The sequence below is a fragment of the Microcebus murinus genome, chromosome 13 (assembly GCF_040939455.1).
Source record: "Microcebus murinus isolate Inina chromosome 13, M.murinus_Inina_mat1.0, whole genome shotgun sequence".
NCBI classification, from domain to species: Eukaryota; Metazoa; Chordata; class Mammalia; order Primates; family Cheirogaleidae; genus Microcebus; species Microcebus murinus.
The window spans coordinates 32648940-32667109 of NC_134116.1; positions in this window are offsets into that span (position 1 = coordinate 32648940).

The following is an 18170-nucleotide window of genomic DNA, read 5'->3' on the forward strand; positions in this document are numbered from 1 at the left end:
TGTGGAAATGTGGGGTCCAGAAGGCAAGGAGGCTAAATAGGAGTATAACATCTCTAAGAATGTCCCACAGAGAGTCACTGCAATTAAACACTGCAGAGGAATTGTGGGGACAATTGATGCACTGACTGCAGAATCTCAATATTTCAAAAATTATAAGAATCAGTGTCATAGAATGTATGAGCTAGAAAATAGTGAGGGGTAGAGAATGGGATGTTTGAAATTGAGAATATTGAGATGTCCCTGTTATTGTTACATCAAGGTCTAAAGTAAAATAGAACAAGTGATTATGTACATTATAGATGTTTATAAGAACATTATAAGGAGGGAGAAATGTCCACACAATCATAAAAGATGTACAAATAGTATGAGAGAAAAAATAACCACATATGACACGGTTACATAGGATGCAATGTTTTCCAAAGCAGGTCATGATCCAGTCAGTACAAGAGAATGAAAGAAACATTCAATGAGGAGGTTGTGGACTCTAGTGATTTTACTAAAGATTATGTTGAAGAAGGCACCGTGGAACAGCTTCAATGGCTGAGGATAGTGAGAAATGGAATCAGAAAAGGGTTAGAATCTAGGAGCTAAAGGATGAGCTGAAAGTCTTGAGCTTCTTGAGTAGCACTAAAAACAGATAGCCATAATATGATTTGTGGCATAAAACTAGAGTGGAGTTCAGAGGGATATTAAAAGAAAATGAAACCAGGAGCTGGAGGATAAAATTTGAAATTAATCCCTGCTTTATTGTGAAAGAAGTTTACATTGATTAACACATGCAATCACCTACAAAAATAATGTATTGCCAATTGTCTTAGAACCTAAGTTCCTTTTATTTTATCTATGTTGGAAGAGAAGGGAGTAAAGCACTGCTATTAAGTTTTAAACTACCTTTAAGATATTTATTATTTACTGTAAGTCCCAGAAATAAACTTAATAAACCTAAATGCTGATTATGAAGGTAAGGTTATTTTAAGAATTTAGAAGATTTCTTATTTCATTGCATTTTTGTTAGCATTCTTTTGAAGTCATTTTAATGTAGAATAAAGTAAATCATTCATTGATTTTAATTGATTATAAATGATGTATTTTGTCTTAGTACATAATTCATCAGCCTTCATAATGGTTAATATTTCCAAAGCTATTTATTTTATGGGGAAGTAGTAAATAAATCATTCACAAAGATGCCCTTGTTAAATAAAAACCTAGGGGGGAGGAGAAAATGGCGGAGTAGGGGTGCCCTCCTGGCTCTCTGCTCCCAGAGCAAATAGTGAAGAAAGCGGATAGCCACACTCCAGCGATCCACACTTCCACGAGACCAGCTTTGCCAGACTGAAGACACTCAACAGGAAATAGAAGGATAAGATCATCTACAGCCTAAAGCAAAGGTGAACCGATCATTCTCCCGCAAAACTCGGGGTTTCGGAGGCACACATCAGGGAGGGAGCGAGGCGCGGCTTAAGCCGCTGCCGGCGGGCAGTGGCGCCAGCCTCTAACCGGCGCTGAGAAACACCCCTTCCCACACCGAGCTCCACTCCCACGTAGGCCGGGAGGTGCCTGAAGCTGGTGAGAAGTGGCAGCGCGGGATTAAGCTGTGTGGAGAAGAGACTAGAGTAGGGAACGCGCTGAGTTCGCCAGAGCACACAACGGCCGGCCGCGGTTTAAGGCGGGGGAGGGTCCGCGCGCAGCAACCGCTCTCCGCGCAGCAGGAACCAGAGCCTGCTCGGGCATTTCCCTGCCGATCACTCCCAGGTCAAGAGTAAGGGGAGTTTACACAGCAGGAGGCTTTGACTTTGGATTTGGAGGAGGTTTGGGATAGCACTGAGAGGTCAGAGTGCACAAAGTTAGACTCCTTGATCCATTTGGACCCCCCTCCCTCTGCCCCTCGGCACCGCCGCTCCGCCCCTGCATTCCAGCGCTGACTCGGCATTCCAGTGCGGACTTGCGCTCGGGGTTTGGAGAGGCTGCGCAGAGAAAGCGCCGGTACGCGCGGCTGCTCCACCAATTTGATATTGGACCATCACTTGCTGCACAAGCGGCACTGACTCTGTGCTCAGAGAGTAGACCCTGCCTGGATGGGGCAGAGCTACAGGGGAGATTGATTGCCCTCGGCGAATTTAAGGCAGAGAAAGGGTGCCTTCCACACTCTCCTGCGACCCGGTGCCCCGCCCTGGGCTCCAAAGTCTCTGCCCCAGCCTTGGGGGCGGAGCTGAGATAGAAACTGTTCTCATTCCTGCCGCTTATCTCCACCTGGGTAATTCAAGAGACAAAAGGCAGGGACAGGTGGGTCCCATTGACTGCCTGCCAGCTTTTGGTCAGTCTCACCCTGCACAGGTCTCCTGCACGCTGCGCCCAGAGTGTGGAGCGCTGGGCCTTGCAGGAGGCAGCCATCAGTGGCTATAAGGCAGAGATATTTTACGGACCCCTACACCCGGGGATTTGGGGCTAGGCCTTTGGCTCCAAAGTTTGTATCCCCGCCTTGGGGGTGGAGCCGAGATAGAAACTGCTCCCATTCCTGCCGCTTATCTCCACCTGTGGAATTAAAGAGACAGAACAAGGGGCCTGGTGGGTCTGGCTTCAGGACAATCTCTCACTGCACAGGTCTCCTGCGCTCTGTGTCCAGAGTGCAGAACCTGCCTGGCAGGAGACACCCACGAAGGAAGTTACCCTTAGCTGCTATAAGGCAGAGCGTCTTTACATCTACCACCGTCCTGTTTCTTGTGGCTGAGCCTTGGCTCTAAAGTTTCTGTCCCTGCCTTGGGGGCAAAGCTGAGATAGGAACTGTTCCCATTCCTACCGCTTGTCTCCACCCGTGCAATTAAAGAGACAGAAGACGGGGTTCCCAGGGTTTGGCTACGGGCCTGCCGGCTTCTGGCCAATCTCTGTCTGCACAGGTCTTCTGTGCTCGGTGTCCAGGCCCTGGAGTTTGCCTGAGCAGAGCCGAGCCTTGTAGGAAGCAGGCTTCAGCGAATACAAGACAGAGAGACATTACTACCCACACACTCTGGTGACTTGGAGCTGGGCCTTCGGTTCCAAAGTCTCTAGCCCCACCTTGGGGGTGGAGCTGAGAGAGGAACTGCTCCAGTTCCTGCCATCTATTCCCACCTGTGTAATTAAGGAGACCGCAGGAGGGGTAGGGTAATTAGCTGTTTCCCCTCCTCTACATCTCGGACTGCTGGATCCCCAGCGGGTTGAGAGACCTGCAGACACCACCCCAGCGAAGGCTGCTGACAGAGAGCAACTCCACCTACCGGCTCAGAAAATAAATAAGACGTGTGAATACCCAAACGAAAACCTAAAGGAAAGAAACAACAACTGAGCAAAATGGGAAGAAATCAGCGAAGGAACTCCGGAAATATGAAGAAACAAACGGAAAACACACCCCCAAAGAGGAGCACCAGCCCCTCAGAAACAGACAACAACCAAAACCTGGCAACTAAAATGACAGAAGAGGAATTTCGAATGTGGATCATAAGAACACTCACTGACCTGCAACAACAACTCATTAACCAACACCAAGAAAACAGAAAAAACCTCCAGGAAATGGAACAAAGGTACAACAAAGAAATTGACACAGTGAAGAAAACTTTAACCGAAGTCCTGGAGATGAAGAATCAACTCAGGGAACTACAAAATACTGTGGAAAGTCTCAAGAACAGGGTGGATCAAGCAGAAGAAAGAATCTCAGAGCTTGAAGATAACACCTTCCAATTAAATAAATCAGTCACAGAAATACAGCAGAGAAACAAGACAAAAGAGCAAAGTCTACAAGAGCTGTGGGATTATGTGAAAAAACCTAACGTGAGGGTCATAGGGTTGGCCGAAGGGGAGGAAGACAACACTCAGGGGCTGGACAAGCTTTTTGAAGATATAATAGAGGAAAATTTCCCAGGCCTTGCTCAAAATCTCGATATACAAGTTCAAGAAGCCCAGAGGACCCCTGGGAGATTCAATGCAAACAGGAGGACGTCTCGTCATGCAGTCATCAGACTGACCAAAGTATCAACTAAAGAGGCCCTTCTAAAAGCTGTAAGACAAAAGAAGCAAGTAACATATAAAGGAAAGCCAATTCGAATAACATCAGACTTCTCTAATGAGACTTTACAAGCAAGGAGAGACTGGGGCCCCATTCTCACTCTTCTGAAACAAAACAATGCCCAGCCTAGAATATTATTCCCTGCAAAACTAAGCTTCATATATGAAGGAGAAATAAAGACATTCCCAGACAAGCAAAGCCTCAGAGAATTCACCAAGACAAGACCAGCCCTACAAGAAGTTCTCAAAACAGTGTTACACATCGAACACCATAATAGAAACTCACGAATATAAAAAAAAAACAAACAAACAACAAAAAAAAAACCAACACCCAATGATTAAAGGCCAGATATCTCTATGGCTCAACAGAGAAATCAAAGCAACAACATCCAACCCAAGAGAATGAACAGTAATTTACCTTACCTATCAGTTCTCTCAATAAATGTGAATGGCTTAAACTCTCCACTCAAGAGACATAGGCTGACTGAATGGATAAGAAAATACAGGCCAAGTATATGCTGTCTTCAGGAAACACATCTAACCTGCAAGGATGCATATAGACTAAAAGTAAAAGGGTGGAGATCAGTATTCCAGGCAAGTGGAAGCCAAAAGAAGGCTGGTGTGGCTGTTCTAATTTCAGACGATTTAGTTTTTAAACCAACAAAAGTAGTGAAAGACAAAGAGGGTCATTACATAATGGTGAAGGGCACAGTTCAACAAGAAGAGATAACAATTTTAAATATTTATGCACCCAACTTAGGTGCACCCAGTTTCATAAAGCAAACCTTACTAGATCTAAGCAAATGGATTAATACCAACTCCATAATCACTGGAGATTTCAATACCCCACTGACGGCTCAAGACAGATCCTCCAAACAGAAAATTAATAAAGAAATAATGGACTTAAACAAAACTCTAGAACAATTGGGTCTGACTGACATCTACAGGACATTCTACCCCAAATCCACTGAATACACGTTCTTCTCATCAGCTCACGGGACATTCTCTAAGATTGACCATATCCTAGGACACAAAGTAAATCTCAAGAAATTTAAAAAAATAGAAATCATACCATGTATCTTCTCAGATCACAATGGAATAAAACTAGAAATCAACCCTAACAGAAACTCACATTTCTACACAAAAACGTGGAAATTAAACAACCTCCTACTAAATGATTACTTCGTAAATGAAGAAATCAAGACGGAAATAAAAAACTTCTATGAAGAAAACGACAATGGAGAGACAAGTTATCAACTCCTCTGGGACACAGCTAAAGCTGTTCTGAGAGGAAAGTTTATCTCCATAAATGCCTATAATCAAAAGTCAAAAAGATCACAAATAGACAATCTAATGAAACGACTCAAAGAGCTGGAAAAAGAAGAACAGACCAGCCCCAAACCCAGCAGAAGGAGTGAAATCAACAAGATCAAATCAGAACTAAATGAAATTGAAAACAGGAAAGCTATTCAGGAGATTAACAAAACAAAAAGTTGGTTCTTTGAAAAAATAAACAAAATTGACACGCCACTGGCTAAGCTAACGAAAAGCAGAAAAGAGAAATCTCTAATAAGCTCCATCAGGAATAAAAAAGGAGATATCACAACCGATCCCAAAGAGATACAAGATATAATTTATGAGTACTACAAAGATATTTATTCACACAAACTGGAAAATGTGGAGGAAATGGACAAATTTCTAGAAACACACAGCCTCCCTAGGCTCAACCAGGAAGAAATAGATTCCCTGAACAGACCAATCTCAACAGCTGAAATAGAAACAGCAATTAAAAATCTCCCTAAAAAGAAAAGTCCCGGTCCAGATGGCTTCACACCCGAATTTTACCACACTTACAAAGAAGAACTAATACCTATCTTGCAGAAACTATTCCATGACATCGAGAAGAATGGAAACCTCCCTGACACCTTTTATGAAGCGAATATTACTCTGATACCAAAACCCGGAAAGAATCCAACAAAAAAAGAAAACTACAGACCAATATCCCTAATGAATATAGATGCAAAAATTTTCAACAAAATCTTAGCTAACCGAATCCAGACGCTTATCAAAAAAATAATCCATCATGACCAAGTGGGCTTCATCCCAGGAATGCAGGGATGGTTCAACATACGCAAATCTATAAATGCAATTCACCACATAAACAGAAGCAAAAACAAAGACCACATGATTCTCTCAATAGATGCAGAAAAAGCTTTTGACAAAATTCAACACCCTTTCATGATACGAACACTCAAGAAAATAGGCATAGAAGGGACATATCTAAAAATGATACAAGCCATTTATGACAGACCCATAGCTAACATCATACTGAATGGGGAAAAACTGAAAGCATTCCCACTTAGAACCGGAACCAGACAAGGCTGCCCACTATCTCCACTTCTATTCAACATAGTACTGGAAGTCCTGGCTACAGCAATCAGACAGGAAAGTGGAATTAAAGGTATCCAAATAGGGGCAGAAGAGATCAAACTTTCACTGTTTGCTGATGATATGATATTATATCTAGAAAACCCCAAAGATTCAACCAGGAAACTTCTGGAACTGATCAATGAATTTAGCAAAGTCTCAGGATACAAAATCAATACACAGAAATCAGAGGCATTCGTATATGCCAACAACAATCAAATCGAAAACCAAATTAAAGACTCAATACCCTTCACAATAGCAACAAAGAAATTAAAGTACCTAGGAGTATACTTAACCAAGGAGGTAAAAGACCTCTACAGGGAGAACTATGAAACACTGAGGAAGGAAATAGCAGAGGATGTAAACAGATGGAAATCCATTCCATGCTCGTGGATCGGCAGACTCAACATCATTAAAATGTCTATACTACCCAAACTGATCTACAGATTCAATGCAATACCTATTAAAATCCCATCAGCATTCTTCACAGATATAGAAAAAATAATTTTACGCTTTGTATGGAACCAAAGAAGACCCCGAATATCAAGAGCAATTCTAGGCAACAAAAACAAATTGGGAGGCATTAATATGCCAGATATCAAACTATACTACAAAGCTGTAGTAATTAAAACAATCTGGTATTGGCACAAAAATAGGATTATAGACCAGTGGAACAGATGTGAGAATCCTGATATAAAACCATCCTCATATAGCCATCTCATCTTTGACAAAGCAGACAAAAACATATGCTGGGGAAAAGAATCCCTCTTCAATAAATGGTGCTGGGAAAACTGGATAGCCACTTGTAGAAGGTTAAAACAGGACCCACACCTTTCACCTCTCACAAAAATCAACTCACGCTGGATAACAGACTTAAATCTCAGGTATGAAACCATTAGAATTCTAGAGGAAAATGTTGGAAACACTCTCCTAGACATCGGCCTAGGCAAAGAGTTTATGAAGAAATCCCCAAAGGCAATCAAAGCAGCAACAAAAATAAATAAATGGGACATGATGAAACTACAAAGCTTCTGCACAGCCAAAGAAACAGTCATGAAAGTAAACAGACAACCTACAGAATGGGAGAAAATTTTTGCATCCTATGTATCCGATAAAGGACTGATAACTAGAATATACTTAGAACTCACGAAAATCAGCAAGAAAAAATCAAATAACCCTATTAAAAAGTGGGCAAAGGACATGAACAGAAACTTTTCTAAAGAAGACAGAAGAATGGCCAACAAACATATGAAAAAATGCTCACCATCCCTAATCATCAGGGAAATGCAAATCAAAACTACAATGAGATATCACTTAACTCCAGTGAGAATGGCCTTTATCAAAAAGTCTCCAAATAACAAATGCTGGCGTGGTTGTGGAGAGAGAGGAACACTCCTACACTGCTGGTGGAACTGCAAACTAGTTCAACCTCTGTGGAAAGCAATATGGAGATACCTTAAAGCGATACAAGTGAATATACCATTTGATCCAGCAATCCCATTGCTGGGCATCTACCCAAATGATCCAGTGACACTCTTCAAAAAAGACACCTGCACTCGAATGTTTATAGCAGCACAATTCATAATCGCAAGGCTATGGAAACAGCCCAAGTGCCCATCAATCCAAGAATGGATTAATAAAATGTGGTATATGTATACCATGGAGTACTATTCAGCTCTAAGAAACAACGGGGATATAGCACATCTTATATTTTCATGGTTAGAGCTGGAACCCATACTACTAAGTGAAGTATCCCAAGAATGGAAAAACAAGCACCAGATATATTCTCCAGCAAACTGGTATTAACTGAGTAGCATCTAAGTGGACACACAGGTGCTACAGTAATAGGGTATTGGGGAGGTGGGAGGGGGGAGGGGGGCGGGTATATACATACATGGTGGGTGAGATGTGCACCATCTGGGGGATGGTCATGATGGAGACTCAGACTTTTGGGGGGAGGGGGGGAAATGGGCATTTATTGAAACCTTAAAATCTGTACCCCCATAATATGCCAAAATAAAAAAAAAAAAAAAAAAAAAAAAAAAAAAAAAAAAAAAAAAAAAAATAAAAACCTAGAAACCAAATACATTTGCATAACATTTAATCTATAGTAAAACAAATTGCTAAGATTTCAAATAAATTACATACTATATTAAATTTTATAATTAAAGACTCACTAATGAAGTGATCCATTGGTTAAATTGTGTATATTTTGAGTAAGATATCACTTGACGTCATAATTCACATATTACTAATTTCAAACTCTCACTTGGCTAAAAATATTATGATAAATCTCAAGCATTTCTTATTTTAATGAGTTTTTCTACAATTTTAGTTAATTAGGACATTAATAAATTCATTCTGTCAATCATATTATTTTTTTTTTTTTTGAGACAGAGTCTCGCTTTCTTGCCTAGGCTAGAGTGAGTGCCGTGGCATCAGCCTAGCTCACAGCAACCTCAAACTCCTGGCCTCAAGCAATCCTCCTGCCTCAGCCTCCCGAGTAGCTGGGACTACAGGCACGAGCCACCATGCTCGGCTGATTTTTATATTATATATATTAGTTGGCCAATTAATTTCTTTCTATTTTTATGTTAGAGACGGGGTCTCGCTCAGGCTGGTTTTGAACTCCTGACCTTGAGCAATCCTCCCGCCTCGGCCTCCCAGAGTGCTAGGATTACAGACGTGAGCCACCGCGCCCGGCCATTCATATTATTTTTTATAGTGTGTATTTTTTGAGATTTTTTTTTAGGACATTACTCTGGCTTTTGGTAGGTTATGTGATATAAATTGTAAACATCATTGTCAAGAAATATTCATTTTCACTTATTTTCTATATTTTCTACAAACTTAATTGTAAAACTTGCAAAGGTTTTATGTTACATTATACAGAACTTTGATCTTATTAATAGAAAGTATGGTGTAATATAATGTCAGGATGTGATATTAATTATCAAACCATCTTTCAACTTTCATTTTCACTCAATACTTGTTTATAAATGATACATAAATTGATGCATGTATGCATTTAATTTTATCTTATCCTTATATGGATATAGAATCATATCATTGGCTTAGATGATTATCTTCTTTTACATAACACTGTTATCTATTAACATTAATGGAAACTATTTTAAGTAAATGCATGGAAATCTCTTTGATATTTCAATACCAAATGAGCAATGATTCATCCTTCCTTTTTTTTGGACATCCATATTAACTAATTGGGAGAACTGAAAAAATTCTCCAAACAGGCAAAACTAGATTTGTTTTGATTAAGTGCAGTTACCAACCATTTGTCGATCTGGGCCTAAAGCTGTATGCTCAAACAGACTAAACTGTAATCCACAGATTCTGTTTTGTTTCAGTTTGTAATCCCTGTGCTATTTGTTGTCTTACATTTAACACACAGCAAGGATGAAAAAGAATATAGCAACAACTTTTACTTATTCTTTCTTTGTAATGCTAAGAAATATCACCAGAAAAGGTCAATTTCTCACCAGCAGGAATCAGGTAACAAGGTCAAAACAAAGCAATATCTCACTCACCTTGTCCTATTAATATCTTATTGTATTATAATTTATCAAAAAGAAACAGCCCTTGTTACAGTTAGTGGGTATGATTCATTTTATAAAAAATAATTAATACACTTTACTAATGATTTATTATTACTATAAACATATCAAGTGAATAGATTAATGAAAACACAAAATTTGAAAATGTAAAAGGCATAATCAGTTTTAACTAACAAAAAAATTGACAAAGAAGAAAATATTTGAAAAGGTTCAAAAATGTGTATATCTGCAACTCAGCAAAAGAAAATAATACCGAATAACAAAATATAATTAAGTTACTATTAATAATAACATCTCGATTTCCTTAGGATAAAAATCTATAAAGTAATACATATTTACAGTTCAGTTTTTACCTGTTTGAATTTTGAAAAATTCCTGGATTCCTTATAGCTATTATTTTTTAAACAAAACTGTAGGTTTTCATTATTTTCTTGTTATATTAGGGTATAATGTGGAAAAATATTTTAAAATATTCAATCAAATTCAATGACCTAGTAAGAAGACTATCCAATTTTTGAAACAAAAACAATAAAAATATGCTGAGTTAACTTTTTAATATATTATGGCTGATGATCTAGAAATTCCAGAATTAATAAACCTAGTAAGGCAAATTTTGAGTTTGATAAAAATTTTGAGGAAAAGAAAAAAAATATATTTAATTTACTTATTTTGTCAGATCATATCTTCTCCCCCAAATCATAGGAAAAATAAAGTACGCATGCAATAAAAATAAAGTATGTATTTTAAATTTTAACATATTTTTCACTTAACTTTTTTCTCTGATATATTTGAACATGATAAGATCCTCCTACTCATCAGTAATCATGGAAAAAATGAGGGTTGTCAAATATGATAATTCTTTTATATATTCACCTGACAAAAATTAAAGAGACCAATAACACCTATTGATGACTTAGATGGATTATCTCATAGAAGAATGCTAGAACAGAAATAGTACACTATTTTTTTTGAAAAAAATATTGACAGCATATCTACTTTTAGAAATCTATCTTACCAAATTATGATAGGGAATTCTTACTCCAGTATTATTAGTATGAGCAATATCTAGGGATGATGTCTCAGATAAAATAATTAAATAAGTTTGTGTTATACCCATCCTGCAGAATATTGTGAAAATTTACAAAACATTTGTAATATAGAACTATAAACCTTCACTTAGAGAGATTTTCAGTTGATATTGTTGAGAGAAAATCTTGATGAAGGAAAAAAGTCATGTTGAAATGGATAATAGATCTACATGTAAGATTTAAAATGATAAAATTTCTAAAAATAAGAAGTTGAAATCTTTGTGCTCTTGGGTTACACAAAGATTTCTTTGATATAAAACAAATGACAATGCTCTAAATATTAAAAGACTACCCACAGACATGGAAGTTGTATTTGCAAATCAAACATCCAATACATTTACTTTTAATATAAAAGTATGAAAAATCTAAAATTTGATAATAGTATAAAGACCTGATTTTTAAATAATGATCAAAATTTTGAATAGATGCTTCATCAAAATTGACATACATATGGTAAATAGACTAAAATATATTCAACATCCTTAATTTTATAAAAATGCAAATGAAACCACAATGATATAACCTATAAACCTACCAAAATGCCTATGTTGAAAAAAAGTCTGATAATATCAAGTGTTAGGAAGGATATGGAAAGAACTATTATGCTCCTTCATCATGGTAAAAATGTAAAACAGCACACCCACTATAGGAAAAATGTTTGGCATTTTTAGAAAAAGCTATACATAAACTTCAGAAATTCAAGTACTAAGTATCTACACAAAAAGAATAAAAATATCGATCCACACATTTATATATGAGTGTACTTGTATTATTGCATTCATTATTAATGACATCCCAAAAGTCAAAACAATGAAAATGTCCATCAAATGGTAAATAGATTTTTTAAAAATGTATAGCCATACAATGAAACAATAAAAGAAAATGAATGACTAAAGATGGGTGATACTTCAGAATATATATAAATGCATTTATTTTTAAAATTCTAGAAAAGACAAAACTTAAGAGATAGAGTTCAGTGATTCCCTGGAGCAGGAAATGAGCAGGGTATTGACTGAAAATAGGCATATAGATAAATAGACATATGGAAATTTTGTTGAGTGACAGAATTTTTCTAAGCTTGGATTTTGATGATGATTGCCCAAGTACATATTCACTAAAAATTATATAAATCTATTGTTTAAAAAGAAATTTTATAATCTACAAGTTATGCCTCAATAAATTTATTGAACAAAATGAGAACATAATATGAAGTATAATTTTATTTGTCTGATCTTTTGTACATTTCAGAAGCTTTTAAACTCCTGAGAACTAGGTGTAAGGGACGGTATATGTAATTGTCTAGTTGGGCTTATAGCAGCACTAGCACACCAAACTGACTCTAATTAATAATGCCACCACAATCTGCATTTTTCATAGTATACACAGAGAGATTTTATACAGTGTTTCATATCTAAATCTTTTACAATTCATTTTTATATATCTATGACTCTAACAAAAATATTGCATTTAAATCAGTTGATTATTCTTTCTTTCCCTGTCTTTCCCTCTGTGTGGTGGTTTTCCTGCTCTTATTCCACTCTAATCAAGTATGATCTACAACAGGTGGAATAATTCCCTGAGAGCAACTATCATCTCAACTATTGCTCTACTCAGCAATAATTAAACTAAACATAATCAAGAATATAAAAAAAAATCATTCTGAAACCTATCCAAGATTCTTCACCAATTCTGAATTACGGATTTGTCCTTTGATGTCCATATTCAAGTATTTTCTATTCCATTTCCACATTCTGCAAAACTCTAGTGGATGATTACTGTAATATTTCCTCCAGTCTAAAACCACACACACATACACAAATATACAAAAAAGAGAGAATGCTTTCCTCTCTGACAAAGATGTATTCTGATTAATGCGGACATCTATCACACTGCAGTCTGTTCTCTCCAGGGAACAAAACACTGAACTAAAACAGATGTCCTAATGAATGTGAGTATACAAATATAAAAGAAGTAGGTAACTTGCAGTGCACAGTAATCAGCACTTATATACATTGATGTCCTTAATTGCAGTGTGAAAAACGCATTTGCAAATAAATGTATACATCATGTATGAGTGCTGAGAACTGTAATTGTAGATATCATGTTATGTGTAAAAGAAGTCACTAATCATATATAGCTGATTGTTGTTGCCATATAGAAATGTATATCAGATCTTCAAATTATTTTAGAAAAGGTGGAAACCTTGATGTTTCAATCTAAAATGTGTTCATTTTAAATATTGGCTTATTTATTTTAAAACTATGCAAGCCAATGCTTCAAATCTTTTCAAACAAGCTTGGTCTTGGGGGACTTACTTGCAGTATTTGATAAATTCATACTTAGACCCAGTGTTTCTTTCTTCCAATAGTACACACACACACACTCACTCACACACACAAAAATATATATGTGCATATATACACATTGTTTCAATATCCTGCAATAAGCAATGAAGTTCAAAGTTTGTTTTAAAGTGCCTAAACCTATTTTTTCATGAATATCTTAAGGTTTCAGAGACTACTTTACTGTAAGCCATAGAGCAACTGCCTCAGATAATATCTCAGCTATTTTGTAGAAGAGTCTTAAACTTTTTTCAAATTATTTATTACTGTTTCCTCCATTTTAGAAACAACTTTGAATTCCTACAGAAATATTTCTACACAGAATTTTTAAAATACCACATGTGCACTGTTGTCAAAGATATCCAAGATTCATTTATAATATAATCATACAGATCTAATCATTTAATTGGAACATTTAGTTTGTAGCAATACATTTTCTCCAAAATTATAGTTCTTAACAATATACCCCAAGTAGCTATATGGTATTTTGCAGTATAAGAAAAGCCACCATGATATCTGTCTAAAATCTTATATAATATTTCCTAGTGCATCTTTGAAACAGTAGTTAACTTTCATGAGCATATCCATAACTGACTTCTAGCATGATAATTATGTAGTAGAGCAATCGTGTTCTGAATTATTTAGGAATTGCATACACAAATGAAACTGCAGTGGCCTAGTTGTACAAGGCTTATTTTCCTCATATAACAAGAAGTCCATTGAAAGTTTTGGAATCTGTACCACGATGCCATTACTATCTTATCTGCCCCCTCTCTCCCTCCCTCCTTCCCTTCCTTCCTTTCTATCTTCCTTCTTTCTTTTTCTGCCTTTCTCCCTTCCTCCCTTCTTTCTTTCTTTTGTTCTTTCCTTCCTTCTTCCTTCCTTCCTCTGTCTCCCTTTCTCTCCTATCCTCAGTGTAGCTCTTCATCTTCAGTTGCCTTAAGGTCTAGAGACATCTGATATATCTTAAGTTCTTATTTGTGCTTTAGATCAGAAGAATTAATAGACAAGAAACAAGGAAGTAAATGTTCTGTCATGAAAATCAAACTATCTAGAAATACCCAATGGACTTGTGCTTATTTCTCACTGAGTATTCTGAGAGACATGGTCACTCCTATCTCCAGGAATCTAGGAAATTTAGTCTTTTGTTTTTACTTGAATACATCGACTGCCCCAAATGACAATAATATAATATTTCTGTTAGTAATAAAAAAGAGCAGAATAAATATTGGATGGCAACTATGTGTCTCTTCATGTCCCCAATCCTAGATTATGACCCCAAACACTAACTTTCATAAAAATTAGTACTCTTCAAATTTCTAGTAGCTCTTCTGGTGACTTACCACACTCAGAAATGAATATTTCTAGAAGCATAGCTTAGGATCATAAGAATTAGAAATAAAAAAATATCAAATGCTAAACTGAGAACAGACATTACCAATTCTACAACTTAATTCCTGGACCTGTGTATATGAGCCCTAATTAACACAATGAATTTTGTAATGTTTGATTTCAGTTGCATGCTGCATTTTGAAAGGTAATGCCACTGCAGTGCAGAGTTCCTTAGCCAAGTCTTCAAAAGCGTGATCAAATTTATATCAGGATTGCTATTTCTGTGTTATTGGCTACATTGAAATGTACAAGAAAATCAGATATCTATAATTTCATTATTACACCTCCTTTCTGTGAAATGAGATGTTTGGTCATAGATAATGTTGTGTAGGATGCTGTGCTAATAGGTAATTCTAATTTTCAGATGGTGCTAATGGCACAGATATCACCTTTTGGGTCTTGTTCGTTTTGGTCATTAATGTGCTTACTCTGCCTTCTGACTCAGTAAATCAGATAAAATATACTACCTAATAGGCAGCACAGGATGCATGATTACTTAATATTCCATTATTACTTTATCAAACTGTACTAAGGCCCTGTTGGAACACCATATTTATTTTTTTCACAGAGATTATTTCTCTACTGCAGAGGTCATGATGACTTTGCTTCAGAATGCTAAGATATATGTAGCAGACAGCTGCTAAGATGTCCGTGAAAAATTTATCTTTCCTGGTAATCCCATTGCCTAATCCTAACGCCCTTGAATATGCAATGGATCTTGTTACTCATTTCTAGTAAATACAGTGTAGTGAGGGTTATGAGAGATAATATCTGAAATTAGGTTACAAAGAGACGTTGTCTTCCATCTTGTGTGCTCTCTCTCACTTGCATGTTCTCACTGTTTCAAGAGGGAAGTTATCTTCCATGCTGACAGCTGCCCTATCGAGTGACCCACAGGCCAAGGTAGGTCTCTGTCTAAAAACTAATTAGGAACTGAGGTCTTTCTTTATTCCAAAAGCCCAAAAGGAACTGAATCCTGGAAATAGTGATGGGAATGAGCTTGAGTACATGTTTTCTTTCAGCTGAGCTTTCAGATGAGACCCCAGCCCTGGAGCCCTGTGAGAGATCTGCAAGTACAGGTACCCAGGAAAATCCATAGCTAGAATTCTGACCCACAAAAGCTATAAGAAAATAAATGTTGGTTAAAACTACAAAGATTTAAGGTAATTTTTATATAGCAATAGATAACAAATATAATTTATGAACTTCAAATCTACCGCTGGAGTTTGCCTGAATTATCACAGGATACTTTATCTACCAGGTATTTTTAGAGTGGCTTATACTGTATCCTAGACCTCATATAGAGACGTTTCATGCTTTGGGCCCCAGTCAAATTTTAAACACCTAGATAACTCAATAATAGGTCATATTAGTATATACAAGATAAATATGGTATGCATCTTAAAGGCAAGGAAGCTCAACAATTTCTGTACATCTTTTTTAGTGGAATGATACACAAGGTTCAGCAATGTGTATCATATTGCTGCTGGAATACCATGATATGCTGCTGATGACTGGTTCCTAAAACGTCACCAAATGACAGACCTAAATTTCCCCAGGTTCATTTCCCAATGTCTGGCTAACTAAGGTGAAGCACTAAGGTATTTCTACTAAGGTGTCTTGCCTAATGGCAACTTCATCATTACCAGTTAATATTTTCTAATTAACATGATATCCAATTAACATGATGGCATAATTTTAGTTCACCATTGTACAGATCTGCACGATGATGATATGAACATGAGTCCTGTGAACTCTATGAGGACAGAGAGCTGGAGAGCTGATAGTCCTGATTTAAGTGAATAAAAGTATACTGTACTCTCTGTCATATAAAAGCCAATTCATTTTGATCTTCCTTAATGATGAATATAGAAATGAAAACATTGACCAAATAAATATCAATATATCAAGAGTAGAGACTTGTTGAATTGCTCCAGTAAATGTATTATACCATTCACAGCAGCTGAATTTGAGAATACAACCTGATTAAACTCATAATAGTATGCAGTTATCTGCTACAACACAGCTAGATTTACAGAGGCCAGACAAATAAATTTAACAGGGGTGAGATAGGACAATAAACTTTGCAAATTTCACGTTTGTTGGTAACATTTACCTCTACAATTCTTTCCATAATGCATCACTGATTTTTCATTTACTATCATGATGTAATCAGTTAACAGTCTTAAGGGTTTCCACCTGGTCTTCCTGCTACACTAGCCTTTTTCTGTAAAAAAAGAACAAATGTTAGCATCCTACCTGCTGGAAACAATATCTGTCCAACTATATATTAATTAACCAGGACTACTAACACAAGATACCTTTACATACCTTCTGAAAAACTTCATTTATCTTCTGATATTCATAAGTTCAAACCCTTATTTTGAGTCACAATGATATTTTGAGTCACTAGGCATTCAGTGTTAGCTCAGATTTCTTATCTAAGAGTTGGAGTCCTTAAAACGTCAGGACATGTCCTTTTCCAAGTGTGTATTATAATATTACCCTTGGAAGAGTATTGCCAGTCTCTTTGAAAGGAATTACAAAAATAATTAATGCAGGACCTTAAGTGAAGTTGCAGAGTCTTTCCTTAAGGTGAAATTGATCCTACAAACATTGAACTCTGGGACTGTACATGAGTTCTGGTCTGGGAAATAAGTGAACTGTGAATTTCCATTGTGATGGTTCATATCAAATATCTGCTTTTTAGCTATCAAGTTTTACAGTTACATAAATTTAATAGTACTTTGTTTGATTTTATTTATGATGCCTCTGAGAAACCATGATCTATTATTAGGTCATTAAATATGAAATGTCTGATTTTGAATCAAAAATGTAGTTTATTATATCTCAAACAAAAAGCAGTACAATCAAAGTGTGTGCCTAAACTATCAACACAGTTTTGCCATGTTAAGGGTAGCTTGTTTATGCCAGCAGCAAAGAAGCCTGGAGAGAGAGTGGTGATGAAATTGAAAGAGGCATTTTCCACAGCTTGTTGAGAATTGAATATGTTTCCTTGTAAGAAGTGGTCCAAAGCCTGGAAGAAGTAGTAGTCAGTTGGTGCAAGGTCTGATATGGTGGATGAAAGAGAATTTCCAAGTCCAGCTTCTGTAGTTTGAAGCAGCATTATTTGTGTGGCATGTGGTTGAGCATTGTCTTCAATATGATTGGCCTGTCTCTCTCGATTGACCAGTCCTGGCTGCTTAATTGCAAGCATCCTCATCATTTTTGCCAATTGGTTGCAGAAGACATCTGCTGTAATTGATTGACCAGGTTTCATGAAGCTGTAGTGGACAATACCAATGCTGGAC